General features: G+C 40.1%; 1 long non-coding RNA gene across 1 annotated transcript in view; it reads right to left on the bottom strand.

The window, feature by feature from the left end:
- Window positions 1–4,498: 4,498 nt before the first annotated feature.
- Window positions 4,499–18,006, bottom strand: part of LOC142760714 (uncharacterized) — a 59,380-nt gene continuing 45,872 nt past the window's right edge. Inside the window, exon 3 of the long non-coding RNA XR_012883372.1 lies at window positions 4,499–5,241. This is a non-coding gene — a long non-coding RNA (uncharacterized LOC142760714). The remainder of the gene's footprint in view (window positions 5,242–18,006) is intronic.

The following is an 18,006-nucleotide window of genomic DNA, read 5'->3' as shown; positions in this document are numbered from 1 at the left end:
GACCAGTTACACGCTCCAAATCAACTTGGTGCCTGCATTAAATACAGCTGTCTTAAATGGTCACCTGTATAAAAGACTCCTGTTCACAGACTCAATTAATCAGTCTGACTCTAACCTCTACAACATGGGCAAGACCAAAGAGCTTTCTAAGGATGTCAGGGACAAGATCATAGACCTGAACAAGGCTGGAATGGGCTACAAAACCATAAGTAAGACGCTGGGTGAGAAGGAGACAACTGTTGGTGCAATAGTAAGAAAATGGAAGACATACAAAATGACTGTCAATCGACATTGATCTGCAAAATCTCACCTCGTGGAGTATCCTTGATCCTGAGGAAGGTGAGAGATCAGCCGAAAACTACACGGGGGGAACTTGTTAATGATCTCAAGGCAGCTGGGACCACAGTCACCAAGAAAACCATTGGTAACACATTACACCGTAATGAATTAAAATCCGGCAGTGCCTGCAAGGTCCCCCTGCTCAAGAAGGCACATGTACAGGCCCATCTGAAGTTTGCAAATGAACATCTGGATGATTCTGAGAGTGATTGGGAGAAGGTGCTGTGGTCAGATGAGACTAAAATTAAGCTCTTTGGCATTAACTCAACTCGCCGTGTTTGGAGGAAGAGAAATGCTGCCTATGACCCAAAGAACACCGTCCCCACTGTCAAGCATGGAGGTGGAAATATGTTTTGGGGGTGTTGCTCTGCTAAGGGCACAGGACTACTTCACCGCATCAATGGGAGAAATGATGGAGTCATGTACCATCAAATCCTGAGTGACAACCTCCTTCCTTCCACCAGGACATTAAAAATGTCTCGTGGCTGGGTCTTCCAGCACGACAATGACCCGAAACATACAGCCAAGGCAACAAAGGAGTGGCACAAAAATAAGCACATTAAAGTCATGGAGTGGCCTAGCTAGTCTCCAGACCTTAATCCCATTGAAAACTTATGGAGGGAGCTGAAGATCCGAGTTGCCAAGCGACAGCCTCGAAATCTTAATGATTTACAGATGATCTGCAAAGTGGAGTGGGCCAAAATTCCATCTAACATGTGTGCAAACCTCATCATCAACTACAAAAACGTCTGACTGCTGTGCTTGCCAACAAGGGTTGTGCCACCAAGTATTAAGTCTTGTTTGGCGAAGGGATCAAATACTTATTTCTCTGTGCACAATGCAAATAAGTATATATAATTTTTTCTATGTGATTTTCTGGTTATTTTTTTTATATAATCTATCTCTCACTGGTAAAATTAACCTAGCCTAAAAATTCTAGACTGTTCATGTCTTTGACAGTGGGCAAACTTACAAAATCAGCAAGGGATCAAATACTTATTTCCTTCACTGTATACACAAAGAGATTAAATATCTCTGAGTGCAGTCATTGAACAGGAACCTTCCTTGTTTACTTCCAAGGGGATAAAAATCTGTCTTGCACATGTGATAGTCACACAGGTGTATGTTCTGATCACTGTACTGTAACGAACCAAGCATCAGTGTGAGCATTACATGAGCAGGACAGATTGTTATCATCTGGAAGTAAACAACGAAGGTTCCTGTTCAATGACTACAAGGAAAGATCTTGAAAAATGTGAGGCATTAATAAACAAATTATTATTACAAGATTGAATAACTTGAATAAACGTTACTTACAAAGACTGGAAGACCCCTTTAAAGGGAATGTGTCGCTAGAAAAATATATATATATTTTTTAGTTAAACTGTTAGTCAATAAATGATTACACATTGTTCTAATTTTTTACATTTTTTTCACAAGTCAGGAAATATTATAAATTAGATTCTAATTTATAACATTTCCATGTGCTGGTCACTAGAGGGAGTAATTCCCAAAACTGCAGCATTGCTATGTGGTAAAGCAACCTTTATGCTCATTGCTTTATGCTGCAAATTTGGTGTAGACACACACGCTCTAGTGTCCTCACACAATGCCCCCTCCTTTATCCTGGCTAGTGCCACACACACAAACATAACTTACCTGCTCCTGCAGCCGCCGCTGCCTCCGATCCGTGCACCCCCTCCGCTCCTTGTCCTTGCTTCTGAACATATGGACGAAAGCCGCGATCAGAAGTAGTCATCTTACTGTCCGGCCGCGGCTTCCGGTCCACATGAAAATGGCGCCGGATGTCGCTCGGCCGAAGACCTTCCTTTTGGACCGTGTGGGAGCGGCGCATGTGCCGTTCCCACACAGACGGCGTACGCTATAGTGAATGGAACGGCTCCCGTTCGCATTCACTATGGGGATGTATGTGCCGTATTCCATCTCTGTATGTGTCGTTAATCGACACATACAGAGATGAAAAAAAAAATGGCAGTCCCCATAGAGAAGTAAAAGAAAGAAAAAAAAAAAACGAAAACACAAATAAATAACATTTATTTTAATAACATACTAAAATCCAAAACATATAAAAAAAATTTTTTTTCGCGACACCTGTCCTTTAAGATGAGTTAACGCTCAGTAAAAATATTGCTCTTTTGGTGTCTGTGACTAGCCAAGAGTCCTGAAGAGTGGAAGGATTCATAAAGCTATAGCTTAAGTGACTAGGTGTAGGTGAATGAACATTAGTATGAGAATATTCTTTGTAATCCAGGTTAGAGTTTTTGTCTGGGATTACGAGAGAAGAGTCTTGCTTGTTTTTCCAAAAAAACAGCGCCATTACTCCATAAGCTGTATGTGGCATTGCAGCCCAGCCCCATACACTTGAATGAGAATAAGCTTTAATACCAAACCCAGACCTTGGACTACAGCTGTTTTGGAAAAAAAAATCTTTCATCTAGATAAAACATTAATGAGACTGGATTTCGTATTTTAGCCGAGTCAAAACCTGTTTCTGAATAAGACTCATGCTCATAATTCAACCATGAACACACCTTGCAGACCGGATCCGCCTCATTTAACTTTATGGTTACTTTCTGGGATGAATTAAAGCCTCTGAAATATTGTAAGCATCTTCTTCCTCTTCTATTTATACTTTTTCCGTACCTTAGAGAAGAGATTGAATTGTGCATCACATTATAATATATAGAAAATAATCATCCACCTGAAGATAAGTAGGCTCTGGATGTGTGTAGCCTGCTCTGGATGGATGGGACTCTGAATACAAATCTGTAATAATGAGTGACTTAGAAATAGGCGGACTGAGAAAGAAGAATGAAAAGTTCTCATTTCATTTCATGTGTGGAGGGCCACCTTGGGATTACCAGGGAATTTAAATAAGAAAATTTTGAAAGGTTATGCTAGTGATCGTGCCAATGGGAAAATGTGTTAACTGCTATGATATTTGCTGAGATCTCTTTAAATAACTTTTCGAAGAAACATGGCATGAGACGCCCCAAACCCTGCATACAGAGTGTAGGTAAATAGTATCTGCGTATAATCCAAACACATAAGATTTGTCAGAAAAAGAGTTTAAAACTTTTAAAGGGGTCCAATGCTTTTTACTTTAAGTCTTAAATAACAAAATACAGGCACTCGTAATTTATAATGTACAATATGCTAAAACTTGGTCGCCCCCCCCTCCCCCGAGCTGATCCTAGATACAGCTCTGTCCATTTACTAATGCTCTTACTTTTAAATGTAGGTGGTATGGAAGATGTAGACAACATAGATGCTCAGGTTGACCCCATCAAGTGTCACAAAGGGTGGTGAGGACCTGCCTAGAGCTCCTCCCTTCGACAGGGAACACAATGTTAGCAATCAGAGAGGGGGCCAGCCTAATGGACCAAGTGCTGACTCTCCTACCTAACATTTAGGGATTTGGTGGCATGTATAGGGACACATTTTTCTATGTGCTTGGTCCCCCAAAGCTAATCTTAAATACAGCTTTGTAGATTTCCTTATGCTCTTACTTTTATAAGTAGGCGGTATGGAAGATGTAGATGCTCAGGTTGACACCATCAAGTGTCACAAAATGTGGTGAGGACCTGCCTAGAGCTCCTCCTTTTACAGGCATCACAATATTAGCAAACAAGAGAGGGGGAAGCAGCCTGATGGACCAATAAGTGCTGACTCTTCTATCTAACGTTGGAGGATTTGGTAGTATGAATGGGGCCCCCTCTTCTGTGTACAACCATGTTGTTAGTTACATACCATATAGAAAACTCCAAATATAAGAAATTAAATTAGATATTTTAAAAAAGCTCTAGTTAGCAAAAAGTATTTATCCCTTTAGGGCACCTAAAAGGGATTTGTTACAAATTTTCCTTAGCGAATATGTTGTGAATTTTCCTTAGCATTTAAAAACATTGGATTTCACCCCTTCTGAATTTAAAGGGGTGAAATCCCCTGTAAGCATCTGTAACAGAATTAAAATCTGCAGCATGCTCTGAATTCCGTGTGAAAAATGTTCCACAGTTTGGGATGGTAATTCACTCTGGATTTTCTGCACAGAAAATTTTAAGCATTTCCATACCTCCTCACTGTGCCCTCCACAGTGAGTAGAACCTTAAATAATGCAGCAGTCAAGCATGCGCCTGCCAGTCCATTCAATATCTATGGGACTGACGGAAACAGCGCTGTACTCGGCTGTTTCCGTCATTCCCATACACTTCGGCTAACAATCTATTCCATGTACTCCTTACTGCAGTCGAACAGTAAGGAAGGACGGGGGTTCAGGATCGCCGTTCTCGCAATTAGCGGGGATCCTAGTGGTTGGGCCCTCAGTGATCAAACAATTGTGACCTATCCTGTATAAAGGTGATAATTGTCAATTGAGGGTATACCACTTTAATGACTACTTCCAGTAGGAGAATAAACCATGTCACTACAAAACACTAGTTATCTCAAGTTTTTATAGAACAATAATGTGTAGCTTTAAAATCTACATCATATCTTTTTTTTCTTGTTTGGCTGTATTTGAACATGATATTTGAATTTTTGTGGGATTTTGTGGAAAATTTTAACTCTGGATAGAGGAGATCAGGAAGTATTACTAAAACAGGCTGATTAAAAAAAGATGGTGTCAAATTATAGCCTCGGTATTCAGAAACGAGAGAACATAACACAAATTTATTAACATGAAATTACACTATCTATCTAAGTTTTATCTATGCACTACAAATGATTTCCATTGGTGACACGGCAGATGTCTAGGTGGCAGTCCAGTTCAGTCCAGACGAGTGCCAGAATATTCTCGGATATGGACTCCACTATTTCAGTGATGTGTTGTCTGAGGTCATTCAGATCCTGTGGCTGGGGGCAGATAGAGTCCTTGATGTAGCCCTACAGAAAGAAGTAGCAGTGTGTTAGATCTGGTAATCATGGAGGCCAGCGCAACATTGGTGAATCGTTGTTTCCGGCGTGGCCGATCCAACATTCTGATTTCATTTAGATATTGACAAACATCCAAATAGAATTGTGGAGGTGCACAATCCTTATGATAGAGGAAGATCTGCCAAACGTAGTTTACCTGTGGTGTAAGCCATTCCTTTAATATGTCCAGGTAGGAGTGGCAAGTGGGACCGTAGACTTTGCGCCTGCTCATTGCACAGAACACAATTACTTTGGGTCCCTCATGTGCTCGATAAGAGCACATAATTTTTCTAAACCCCTAATTGTGGCGATTCACCTTCCCATTGGGATAAAAGGTCGCCTTATCGCTGAACACCAGCCTGTCAGCCAATTCGCCCTCTTCCAATTGGCCCTGCAAGTCAATGCAAAACTCACAGCGTTTCTTTTTGTCATCTGGTGTTTGGTTTATATTTAACTGTCCTATGTCCCTCCACATCCCTTTCTCCCTGTATATGTGTCCCTATTTGATACCAGCATTTTTCATTATATACTCCTGCGTGGGGATTGTTTTTCTTTTCCTCTTTGTTCTTAACATAATTGTATATCTCATATCTAACCTTATATACCAATAAATGCTTTTTGAAACTAAAAAAGCTGTGTAAGGACTTGTTGTTTGTGGGACGGGTTGTAGTTTTTATTGGTACTATTTTGGGGTACATGTGACTTTTTGATCACATTTTATTCTTTATACTTTTTGCAGTGTTCACCGTGCGGGAAAAATAACATTATCATTTTATAGTTTGGGTCGTTACGAATGCGTTAATACCAAATATGTGTACTTTTTTTTAAAGTTTTCATTTTTTTTCTATAATAAAAGACTCATTATAACTTTTTTTAACTTTTTTTATTGTCCCAGTAGGGGACTTGAAGACTTGCAGCTCCGATCGCTGCTAGAATACATTACAATACCTAGGTATGATAGGTAGCTGGCCAGCAAGACTGGGGTGTCAGCTGTCGGGGACAGCTGACATCCAGATTCCACATATGGGGTATTGCTGTAATCGGGAGACGTTGCTTTACAAATGTTGGGGTGCATTTTCTTCTTTATTCCTTGTAAATATTAAACATTTTTATTTTTACAAACTAATTCCAATATATGCCCCCCTGTAGATAGCTCCACACAAAGCACCCCTGTAGATAGCTCCACACACAGCACCCCTGTAGATAGCTCCACACACAGCACCCCTGTAGATAGCTCCACACACAGCACCCCTGTAGATAGCTCCACACACAGCCCCCCTGTAGATAGCTCCACACACAGCACCCCTGTAGATAGCTTCACACACAGCCACCCTGTAGATAGCTCCACACACAGTCCCCCTGTAGGTGCCACATTGCCGCCAGAGCGGAGAGCAGTAGAGGTAGGCTTTATTCACACAACAGGGTCCGAGTGTCGGCCGATAAAAACGGCCGTTTTGGGACATTTTTCCCGGCCGTTTTGCATCCGTTCCGATTCTGTTCCGGGCCGTGTTACCATTTTTAACTGCCGATTTGGACCCATTTTGCATCTGTTTTTTTCCCTGTCCGTTTTAAAATCGAATTAATTTCATTTAAATTTGTTGCCACACACAGCCCTCTGTAGATAATGCCACAGCCCCCCTGGTAGCTAATGCCACACAGTCCCCTGTAGGTAATGCCACCCAGCCCCCTGTAGGTAATGCCGCACAGTGAGCTCAGATGACAGGTCAGGTGACTGGACTGGTCCACTCACGGGCCGGCATCGATCCCAGTCAGAACACCGCCGCAAGACTCCTGCCTTCTTCTGATCGCTGCTGCAGTCAGCAGCGATCAGCTGTTCTGATGCAGCGCCCAGCGGGATATTTACAGACCGCCCGGGACGGCGGGACAGCGGTGAGTAACCGGGACTGTCCCGCCGGATCCGGGACGGTTGGGAGGTATGACACTACGTAGGTAGTGTAATGTATTCTAGCAGCGATCAGAGCTGCAAGTCTAAGGGTATGTTCACACGCAAACTCAAAAACATCTCAAAATACGGAGCTGTTTTCAAGGGAAAGCAGCTCCTGATTTTCAGATGTTATTTAAGCCACTTGCGATTTTCGCAGTGTTTTTCGCTGCGTTTTTTACGGGCGTTTTTGGAGTTTTTTTTCGATAGAGTCAATGAAAAACGGCTCCAAAAAACGTCCCAAGAAGTAACCTGCACTTTTTGTGGCTGTTTTTTTACGCGTAAAAAACGCAGCGAAAAACGCTCCGTCGGAACAGAACTCCGTTTTCCCATTAAAATCAATGGGCAGATGTTTGGAAGCGTTCTGCTTCTGATTTTTCTGACTTTTTCGTCCGTTTACGCATTGAAAAACGTCCAAAAATAGGCCGTGTGAACATACCCTAAATGTCCCCTAGTGGGACAAATAAGAAAAAGATAATAAAAATGTTTTTTCAAAACTTTAAAAATAAAAGTTATAAGTTACACAAACAAATGTTTTTCTTCCTATAATAAGACTTTCATTATAGGAAAAAAAGTGAACACGTTAAAAAAGTACACATATTTGGTATCACCGCGTTCATAACGACCCAAACTATGAAACTATAATGTTATTTTTCCCGCACAGTTAACACCGCAAAAAAAAAAATCAATAAAAAACAATGCCAGAATTACTATTTTTTTGGTCACAACCCCTCCCAAAATTATACTATTAAAAGTTATCAAAAAGTCGCATGTACCCCAAAATAGTACCAATAAAATCTCCAACCCATCCCGCAAAAAACAAGCCATTACACTGCTTTTTAACTGAAAAATAAAAGTTATCTCTCCCAAAATTCATTATTTTATAAAGAAGTGATTTTATTGCGCAAAACTTAAAAAAAACTATATACATATGGTATCGCCATAATAGTACCGACCCACAGAATAAAGTAAAATGTAATTTATAGCACAGGGTGAAAGCTGTAAAAAAAAGAAGAATAAAAAACATTGTCAGAATTGATGGTTTTTGGTCAACTTGCTTGCCACAAATGAAATGAAAAGTGATAAAAAAAATAGCATGTACCCCAAAATTGTACCAATGAAAACTGCAGATTGTCCCGCAACAAATAAGCCCTCACACTGCTCCGTTGGAGAAAAAAATAAAAAATTCTGGCTCTCAGAAATTAGCGATGCAAAATGTGCAGTGTTCCAAAAGCGGATAAGATTGGGCACAATTTATCAGTGCGACACCGGCCACATATCTATGAATTATTATTTATTTACCCCATTATTATACCCTCTTGTTTATACCCTGATGTACTCCGCACAGATTACATATGCCGCCACATTATAAACTAAAATACAAGTTAAACCCTACACGAAATTACTACCAATTCAAATCTGCGCTCCAAAAGCCAAATGGCGCTCCCATTCTTATGAGCCCTACAGCGTGCGCAAACAGCAGTTTACGTCCACAGATCTGGCATCGCCATACCCGGGAGAACCCGATTAATATTTTATGAGGTATTTCAGTGGCACAAACTGGGCACAACATATTGTGCACTAAAATGGCATATCAGTGGAAAATTTTAATTTTCACTCCGCACCACCCGATGCACATTAACCCCTTCGTTCACCATGACTTAATGTCGTGGTGTGGCGGGTGATGTATGGAGCGGGCTCACGCGCTGAGCCTGTGCCATACGTTGCGGGTGTTAGCTGTGTATTACAGCTGACACCCGGTACTAACGGATAGGAACAGCGATCGCGCTGTTACAGGAGCCTGTAAAAATTACAATATACTGCAATACATTAGTATTGCAGTGTATTGTACAAGCGATCTAATGATCGTTGATTCAAGTCCCCTAGAGGGACTAATAAAATGTGTAAAAAAAATAAATAAAATTAAATAAAGTTATTAGTGAAGAAAATGAAATAAATATTTAAAGTCCAAAAGAAAACCCTTTTCCCACTTTTTCGCTAAAGCAATGTAAAAAATAAAAAAATACACAAAATTGGCATCGCTGCGTCCATAAAAGTTCGAACTATTACAATATACCTTTATTTAACTCGCACGGTAGGCGCCGTAAATAATAAAGAATTTAAAACACCAAAATCACAGTTTTTTTGTCACCTTAGTTCTAGAAAAAGATGTTAATAAAAAGTGCTCAAAAAGTTGTACGTACCAAAAAATGGTACCAAAAAAACTACAGCTCGTCCCGCAAAAAATAAGCCCTCACACCTCTCAATCGACCAAAAAATAAATAAACTTATGCATCTCGGAATATGGTGAAACAAAACGTTTTTTTTTTTTTAACAAATAGTTTTTACTTTGTAAAAGTAGTAAAAACTAAACCCAAAAAACAATGGGGGAATCACAGTTTTTTCCAGTTTCAGCCCGCAAAGACTTTTATTTCAGTTTCCCAGTAGATTAAATGGTTTTTTAAAGGGTGTCAATAGAAAATACAACTCCTCCCGCAAGAAATAAGCCCTCACATGAATCTATTGACGGAAAAATAAAAAAGCTATGGCTCTTGGAAGAAGGGGAGTGACAAATAAAAATAAAAAAGCAAAAAATGGATCAGTCCAGAAAGGCTTAATTAATTTCTAATAAAAAAAACATTTATGACCACAAGTGGGGTATAGCCGTACTCGGGAGAAATTGCTTTACAAATGTTGTGGTGCTTTTTCCTCCTTCTATGTTAAAATTAAAAAAATTCAACATTTTAGTGGAAATAATGTTGATATTCATGTTCACAGCCTAATTCTAATAAATTCTGCAACAGACTTGTGGGGTCAAAATGCTCACTATACCCCTAGATAGATTCCTTAAGTGGTGTAGTTTCACATATGGGGTCACTTTTGGTGGGTTTCCACTGTTTGGGTACCTCAGGGGCTTTGCAAATACAACATGGCACCTGAAAACAATTTCAGCTAAATTTGAGCTCCAAAAGCCAAATAGCGCTCCTTCCCTTCTAAGCCCCGCTGTGGGTCCAAACAGCAGTTTATTACCACATATGGGGTAATTCCGTAATCGGGATAAATTGCTTTAAAAATGCTGGGGTGTCTTTTTTTCCTTTATTCCTTGTAAAAATTAAAAATGTATACGTTTTTTTCAGTAAGGCCTCATGCACACGACCGTATTTTTTCCCACCTGTAAATACTGGCGTAAATACGGGTCCGGTGTCACACGTATTCGACCCGTTTTGCACCAGTATTTACGAACCCGTGCCCGTAAATATGGGTCCGGTGTCACCCGTATTCCACCCGTATTTACAGGCACGTTTTTGGCGGCAAAATAGCACTGCACTAATCGGCAGCCCCTTCTCTCTATCAGTGCAGGATAGAGAGAAGGGACAGCCCTTTCTGTAATAAAAGTTAAAGAAATTCATACTTACCCGGCCGTTGTCTTGGTGACGCGTCCCTCTCTTCACATCCAGCCCGACATCACTGGATGACGCGGCAGTCCATGTGACCGCTGCAGCCTGTGATTGACCTGTGATTGGCTGCAGCGGTCACATGGCCTGAAACGTCATCCAGGACGTCGGGCCGGATGTCGAGAGGGACGCGTCACCAAGGCAACGGGCGGGAGACCGGACTGGAGGAAGCAGGAAGTTCTCGGTAAGTATGAACGTCTTTTATTTTTATTTTTTACAGGTTTATTCTGATCGGTAGTCACTGTCCAGGGTGCTGAAAGAGTTACTGCCGATCAGTTAACTCTTTCAGCTCCCTGGACAGTGACTATTTACTGACGTCGCTTAGCAACGCTGCCGTAATGACGGGTGCACACATGTAGCCACCCGTCATTACGAGAGCTCCATAGACTTCTATGGACTGTCCGTGCCGTTATTACGGCCTGAAATAGGACATGTTCTATCTTTTTCAACGGCACGGGCACCTTCCCGTGAGAAAACGGGAAGGCACCCGTCGCCAATAGAAGTCTATGAGCCCGTATTACGGGTCGTAATTATGACCCGTAATAACGGGAGTTTTTACGGTCGTGTGCATGAGGCCTAAAAAAAGTAGATTTTCAGCTTCACAGACTAATTCAAATACATTTAGCAAAAAAAAACTGTGGGGTCTAAACGCTAACTATACCCCTAGATAAATTCCATGAGAGGTGTTGTTTCCAAAATGGTGTCACTTTTGGGGGGTTTCCATGGTTTTGGTCCCTCCAGTTCATTGCAAATGCGACATGGCACTGAAAACGAATCCAGCAAAATCAGCGCTTTAAAATGCTTCTCTTCTGAGCCCTGCTGTGGGTTCCAACAGCAGTTTATTACCACTCATAGGGTCTTACCATAATAAGGAGAAATTGCTTTACAAATGATGGGGTGTTATTTCTCCTTTGTTCCTTGTAAAAATTAAAAATGTCTACGTTTTTCAGAAAAAAAGTAGATTTTCATCTTCACAGACTAATTCAAATACATTTAGCAAAAAAACGGTGGGGTCAAAACGCTAACTATATCCCTAGATAAATTCATTGAGGGCTGTAGTTTAAAAAATGGGGGTCACATTTTTATTTATTTTTTTACCGTTTTAGCACCACAAAACCTCTTCAAACCTGACATGGTGCCTAAAATATATTTAAAAAAAATGAGGCCGTAAAATCCACTAGGTGCTCCTTTGCTTCTGAGGCCAGTGCTTCAGTCCATAAACACACTAGGGCCACATGTGGGATATTTCTAAAAAACTGCACAATCTGGGCAATATATTTTGCATTTCATTTGTCATGTAAAACCTTTTGTGTTACAGAAAAAATTGTATTACAAATGATTTTGGCCCAAAAAAAAAAAATAATTTTGTAAATTTCACCTCAACTTTACTTTAATACCTGAGAAATGCTTATGGGGTTAAAACAACTTTCTGAATGCTGTTTTGGATACTTTGGGTGGTGCAGTATTCAATATGGGGTGATTTATGGGGACTTTCTAATATATAAGGACCTTAAAGCCACTTCAGAAATGAACTGGTCCATGAAAATATGGGCTTTTGACATTTTCTTGAAAATATGAGAAACTGCTGCTAAAGTTCTAAGTCTTGTAACGTCCTAGAAAAATAAAAGGATGTTCAAAAAATGATGCAAACATAAAGTACACATATGGGATATATGAAATAGTAACTATTTTGTGTGGTATTACTGTCTGTCTTACAAGCAGATACATCTAATTAAAGAAAAAATGCAAATTTTTGCAAATTTTCTAAAATTTTGGTGTTTTTCACACATAAATATCGAATATATCATCCAATTTTTTTTACTAACATAAAGTACAATATGTCACGAGACAACAATCCCAGAATCACTTGGATAGGTAAAAGCATTACCAAGTTATTACCACATAAAGTGATACATGTCAGATTTGAAAAAATCGGCTTCGTCCTCAAGGCCAAAACAGGCTCAGTTCTGAAGGCAGAGGCGTAGCTAGGTTTTCCAGCACCCGGGGCAAAGATTCAGTTTGGCGCCCCCCCCCCCCCCACCACCAACCTCTTTCCCGACATCTCCTTCCCCCTCGCCGTGTTTGTTTTCTCTACCAATCGACATGTCATGTATTTTTATGTAACGCGAGCATAAAAACATTTGTACATTTTACAAGCAATATGGTTCTATACACAACACCAGAACCAAGCTCACTACATATATACAACACCAGCACAAATACAGCTTAATTTAGTGCAACCCCTGCCGTATAGGTGTGTACGGGGTAAAACTACAGCTCCCAGCATGGCCCAAACAATGATAAGGATATGCTGGGAGATGCCGTTTCACAAAAAATAAATCCTATCATAATCATATCACCCATCATCTCGCTGCAGATCATACAGTGACTACAGTGCTGATTAGAGGCAGAATAAACATTTACATTAAGTGACTCACCGGTGACGTCTCAGATTCTAGTTCTTTTTCTCCATCCGGTCCAGACCTCTATGATGACTTCTCCCGGTCACAGCCAATTTCTGCAGTTTGCCGCTCACATGTCTTCAGCTTCTCACTTTTCCAACATTTCTGCACCTATAAATAAATATAAAGTTATCATTATACCACACACTACACCCCTAAATATAATAGCGCCATACACTGCACCTCTAATTATAATAGCCCACCCCTGTATATAGTACTCTACAGATAGCCCAACCATGTATGTAGCCCCCTGTATATAGTGCTCCACATATAGTCCACCCCTGTATATAGTGTTTCACAGATAGCCCATCCCTGTATATAGCCCCCCTTGTACATATAGTCCACCCCTGTATATAGTGCTCCACTAGATAGTCCACCCCTGTATATAGTGCTCCACAGATAGCCCACCCTTGTATATAGTATATACAGGGGTGGGCTATCTGTGGAGCACTATATACAGGAGTGGACTATATGTATAAGGGGGCTATATACAGGGGTGGGCTTTCTGTGGACCACTATAGGGGGAGCTATTTGTGGGATACTATATACAGGGGTGGGCTATATCTACAGGGGGACTATATACACGGGTGGGCTATATATACAGGGGGACTATATACAGGGGTGGGCTATATCTACAGGGGGACTATATCTACATGGGGACTATATATACAGGGGTGGGCTATATCTACAGGGGTGGGCTATATCTACAGGGGGGCTATATCTACAGGGGTGGGCTATATCTACAGGGGTGGGCTATATACAGGGGTGGGCTATATACAGGGGTGGGCTATGTACAGGGGTGGGCTATATCTACAGGGGTGGGCTATATCTACAGGGGTGGGCTATATCTACAGGGCTGGGCTATATACAGGGGTGGGCTATATACAGGGGTTGGCTATATACAGGGGTGGGCTATATCTACAGGGGTGGGCTATATCTACAGGGGGGCTATATCTACAGGGGTGGGCTATATCTACAGGGGTGGGCTATATACAGGGGTGGGCTATATACAGGGGTGGGTTATGTACAGGGGTGGGCTATATCTACAGGGGTGGGCTATATCTACAGGGGTGGGCTATATCTACAGGGCTGGGCTATATACAGGGGTGGGCTATATACAGGGGTTGGCTATATACAGGGGTGGGCTATATCTACAGGGGTGGGCTATATAGTATATAGCCCCCCTGTAGCTATAGCCCACCCCTGTATATGGTGCTCCATAGATAGCCCACCCCAGTATATAGCCCACCTGTAGATATAGTCCCCCTGTATCTAGCCCACCCCCTGTAGATATAGTCCTCCTGTATATAGCCCACCCCCTGTAGATATGGTCCCCCTGTAGATAGCCCACCCCAGTATATAGCCCCCTGTAGATATAGTCCCCCTGTATATAGCCCACCCCCTGTAGATATAGTCCCCCTGCAGATACAGACACACACTTCTATTACAGTTAAAAAAAAAATATTCAAACTCACCTTATTCCCGCTCTTACGTCGTCCGGCAGCCATGGAGACCTGCTCTCTTCTGCACAGGTCTCCATGGGGTTGAACACAGCGTCTATGAAAGGCGCTGATTGGCTGGGCAGGATGACTTTCCCTGCCAGTCAGTCAGCGCCTTTCATCGACGGAAGCATCACTGGTACAAAAGGTACCAGTCGCTTCATTCGTGGAGAGGCGCTGAATGGCCGGGCACGGAACGTGCCCGGTCATTCATTGCTTCTAATTGTACCTGTGTCCTTGCAACACAGGTACAATTATAGTGCAGGAGGAGGGGGCTCTGGCGCCCCCTCTGAGCTGCGCCCGGGGCACGTGCCCCGCCTGCCCCCCCCTAGCTACGCCCCTGCTGAAGGGGCTAAAATCATTGGGAGGTAAACTAGGAAATGCATTGCAATATGGTTCTCTTGGGTTACTTTATAAATCAATTGAAAGCTCTTCTATTAGTGCACCCTCAAGTACCTTATGAATTCATTTCCGTGATGACCATTGTAACTTGAAAATATTGTAACTTGAGATCATGACTATAAAAAAGACTGGTTATCGGTTCCAAAACCCTAAAAAAGGAAACCAAAATGAGAAATAAAGAAGATGAAAGAAAAGAAGAAGATAACTAATACTGATAAAACAAGTCCTTAAATATAAAAATCAGGGAGAACTGCTGGAAGCTTGGAAATAATTTTCTCTGTTGAGGACAGTAGCTTCTACAGGGTCCTGTGTACAGTAAAAATAAAATGGAGTCACCTGGTGTCCAAAGGATCTGCTCATGCTGGCACTTGTAGAGAACAGTAGATATAGCAGTGTACTGTACTGCAGAGAGGCTGCTGGGCAGCCAAATAGAGCATGGACAGAAGGAATACAGTGCCCACTGATTAGCTTTATCTGCACCCTATGGGATAACTTAATTCACAGCCGTTTTACCAGTGAAATGACCATGCTAATTGGGTGAATTTTTCCAGTCAATCGCATGCACCTAGAATACAAGGGATTTTTATGCGCCAGGTGCTTCTTCACGGGGCAGTCACACTCTGTAAGTTTGCGTTATCTTCCGCTATTGTTACTTCTAAATGTTTCCATAATAGCACTTCCAGTTGACCGTGGCAGAAATGTCACAAACTGACTTTTTCAAAGGTAGCATACTATTACAGCGTCACGTTTAAAGTCACTGAGCTCTTTAGTACAGTCCATACTACGACCAATGTTTGTCTATGGATATTGCATTTCTGTGTGCTTGATTTTATGCACCTTTTTGCAAAGGGTGTGAATGAAACACTCAATAATTAGGAGTGGTGTTCACATACTTTTGGCCATATTGAATATCTACCAGCTACTAGGCAGTCAGATTTTTATAGTTTCTTAAGTTGAGGTTCACTGGTTAATTTTTGTCTCTGTAATATTGCTTTGTGCATATTCTCTTTTTTCTTCTTTCATATTTATATTCCATAATTATTTCAAATTACAGCATCTACATTATGTGAAGTTTACAAAGAGGCGCATGTTTAAAAGTTTTTAACACATTTTTCTAATTGGTTCATAAATTAAATGTGGTCCCCATTCTGTGAGAAATGGACAGAAAAAAATACATTTATATATTCAATATGATAAAAAAGCAGAGGTGAATTTGCATAGTTTAAGTTTTATGGAAATCCTCTAAGTGTGCATTTACATTTTAACAGAACATGAATATTTCAGAGGAGGACGTGTTTGAAGGGGCCGAGAGATAACAAAATAGTGCAAAGAATGAAAAAGAATCCGGTTCCCTGTAGTATTAGATTCCTATCAAGCACAGTTTTACATCTAATTATCTTGACCATTTATGGACTTCACAAGTAATTGGAAATCCTAATAACTCTTGATATGAAAATTGAAAGTTACCTCTATTACACGATTTATATTTGAGATAAAAATAGATTGGAATTGAACCATATCAACCTTCTCAATGCTCATTCCTCTCATGAAGAGGGATTGCCTTTAATTATAGTGTAGACACATTTTGGGACACAGATTACAGATTAACTAAGGTGTAGTAAGTGAAGAACTGGACTGGATATAAAACTTTAATTATTTATCAGTTAATTATTCATGCCTCTTAGTAATAAATTAAAGCATTTTGAAAAAAAACTAAATAAAAAAAGCAAAAAAAAACAAAACATTGTTATTTGTAGATATAAAAACATATTTTATAGCAATATTTCTTATACTGTGATATTATCCTAATAGTAATAACCATAATGATACAGAATACTACTATAGTCTTGCAGAGAAAAGTTTTTTCTTTAAGGCACTGTTCAGATCTATTCATCTTTTGGTCCGCACTTAGTTACAGATCCCTTATTATTTCAATTACATCTTTTTTAGGCTTTATTGTGTCTAAAGGGGTACCTAACTTTTCAGGTGACTTGTCAGAATAAGCTGTTATATGTGTGTACATGAGGAATAACACTATTTCTGACATTTATATGACTTGTATTCTTCATTATTTAGCAATTTTCCCCTCTGCAGGCTCTCTCTCTAATTCTCAGTTGTCTCATTCCTTATATATATATATATATATATATATATATATATATATATATATATATATATATATATAAAAATATGTCTATATCTATCTATCTATCTATCTATCTATCTATCTATCTATCTATCTATCTATCTATCTATCTATCTATCTATCTATCTATCTATCTATCTATCTATCTATCTATCTATCTGTATATATATATATATATATATATATTTATATATACATACAGTGATTTTGTAAGTTTGCCCACTGTCAAAGACATGAACAGTCTAGAATTTTTAGGCTAGGTTAATTTTACCAGTGAGAGATAGATTATATTTAACCCCTTAAGGACGCAGCCTAGTTTTGGTCTTAAGGCTCAGAGCCCATTTTTCAAATCTGACATATTTCACTTTATGTGGTAATAACGTTGGAATGCTTAAACCTACCCAAGCGATTCTGAGATTGTTTTCTCGTGACACATTGGGCTTCATGTTCGTGGTAAAATTTGGTCGATATATTCAGTGTTTATTGGTGAAAAATTGCAAACTTTAGAGAAAATGTTTACAAAATTGCATTTTTCAGAATTGAAATGCATCTGCTTGTAAAACAGACGGTTAAACCACCCAAAATAGTTACTAGTTCATATTTCCCATATGTCTACTTTAGATTGGCATCGTTTTTTGAACATTATTTTATTTTTCTTGGACGTTACAAGGCTTAGAACATAAACAGCAATTTCTCATATTTTTAAGAAAATTTCAAAAGCCTTTTTTTTAAGGTACCTCTTGAGTTCTGAAGTGGCTTTGTGGGGCCTATGTATTAGAAACCCTGATAAAACACCCCATTTTAAAAACTAGACCGCTCAAAGTATTCA

The sequence above is a fragment of the Rhinoderma darwinii genome, chromosome 4, assembly GCF_050947455.1.
Source record: "Rhinoderma darwinii isolate aRhiDar2 chromosome 4, aRhiDar2.hap1, whole genome shotgun sequence".
NCBI lineage: Eukaryota > Metazoa > Chordata > Amphibia > Anura > Rhinodermatidae > Rhinoderma > Rhinoderma darwinii.
Note: the sequence above shows the minus strand (reverse complement) of the source record. Positions and strands in the feature narration are given on the sequence as shown.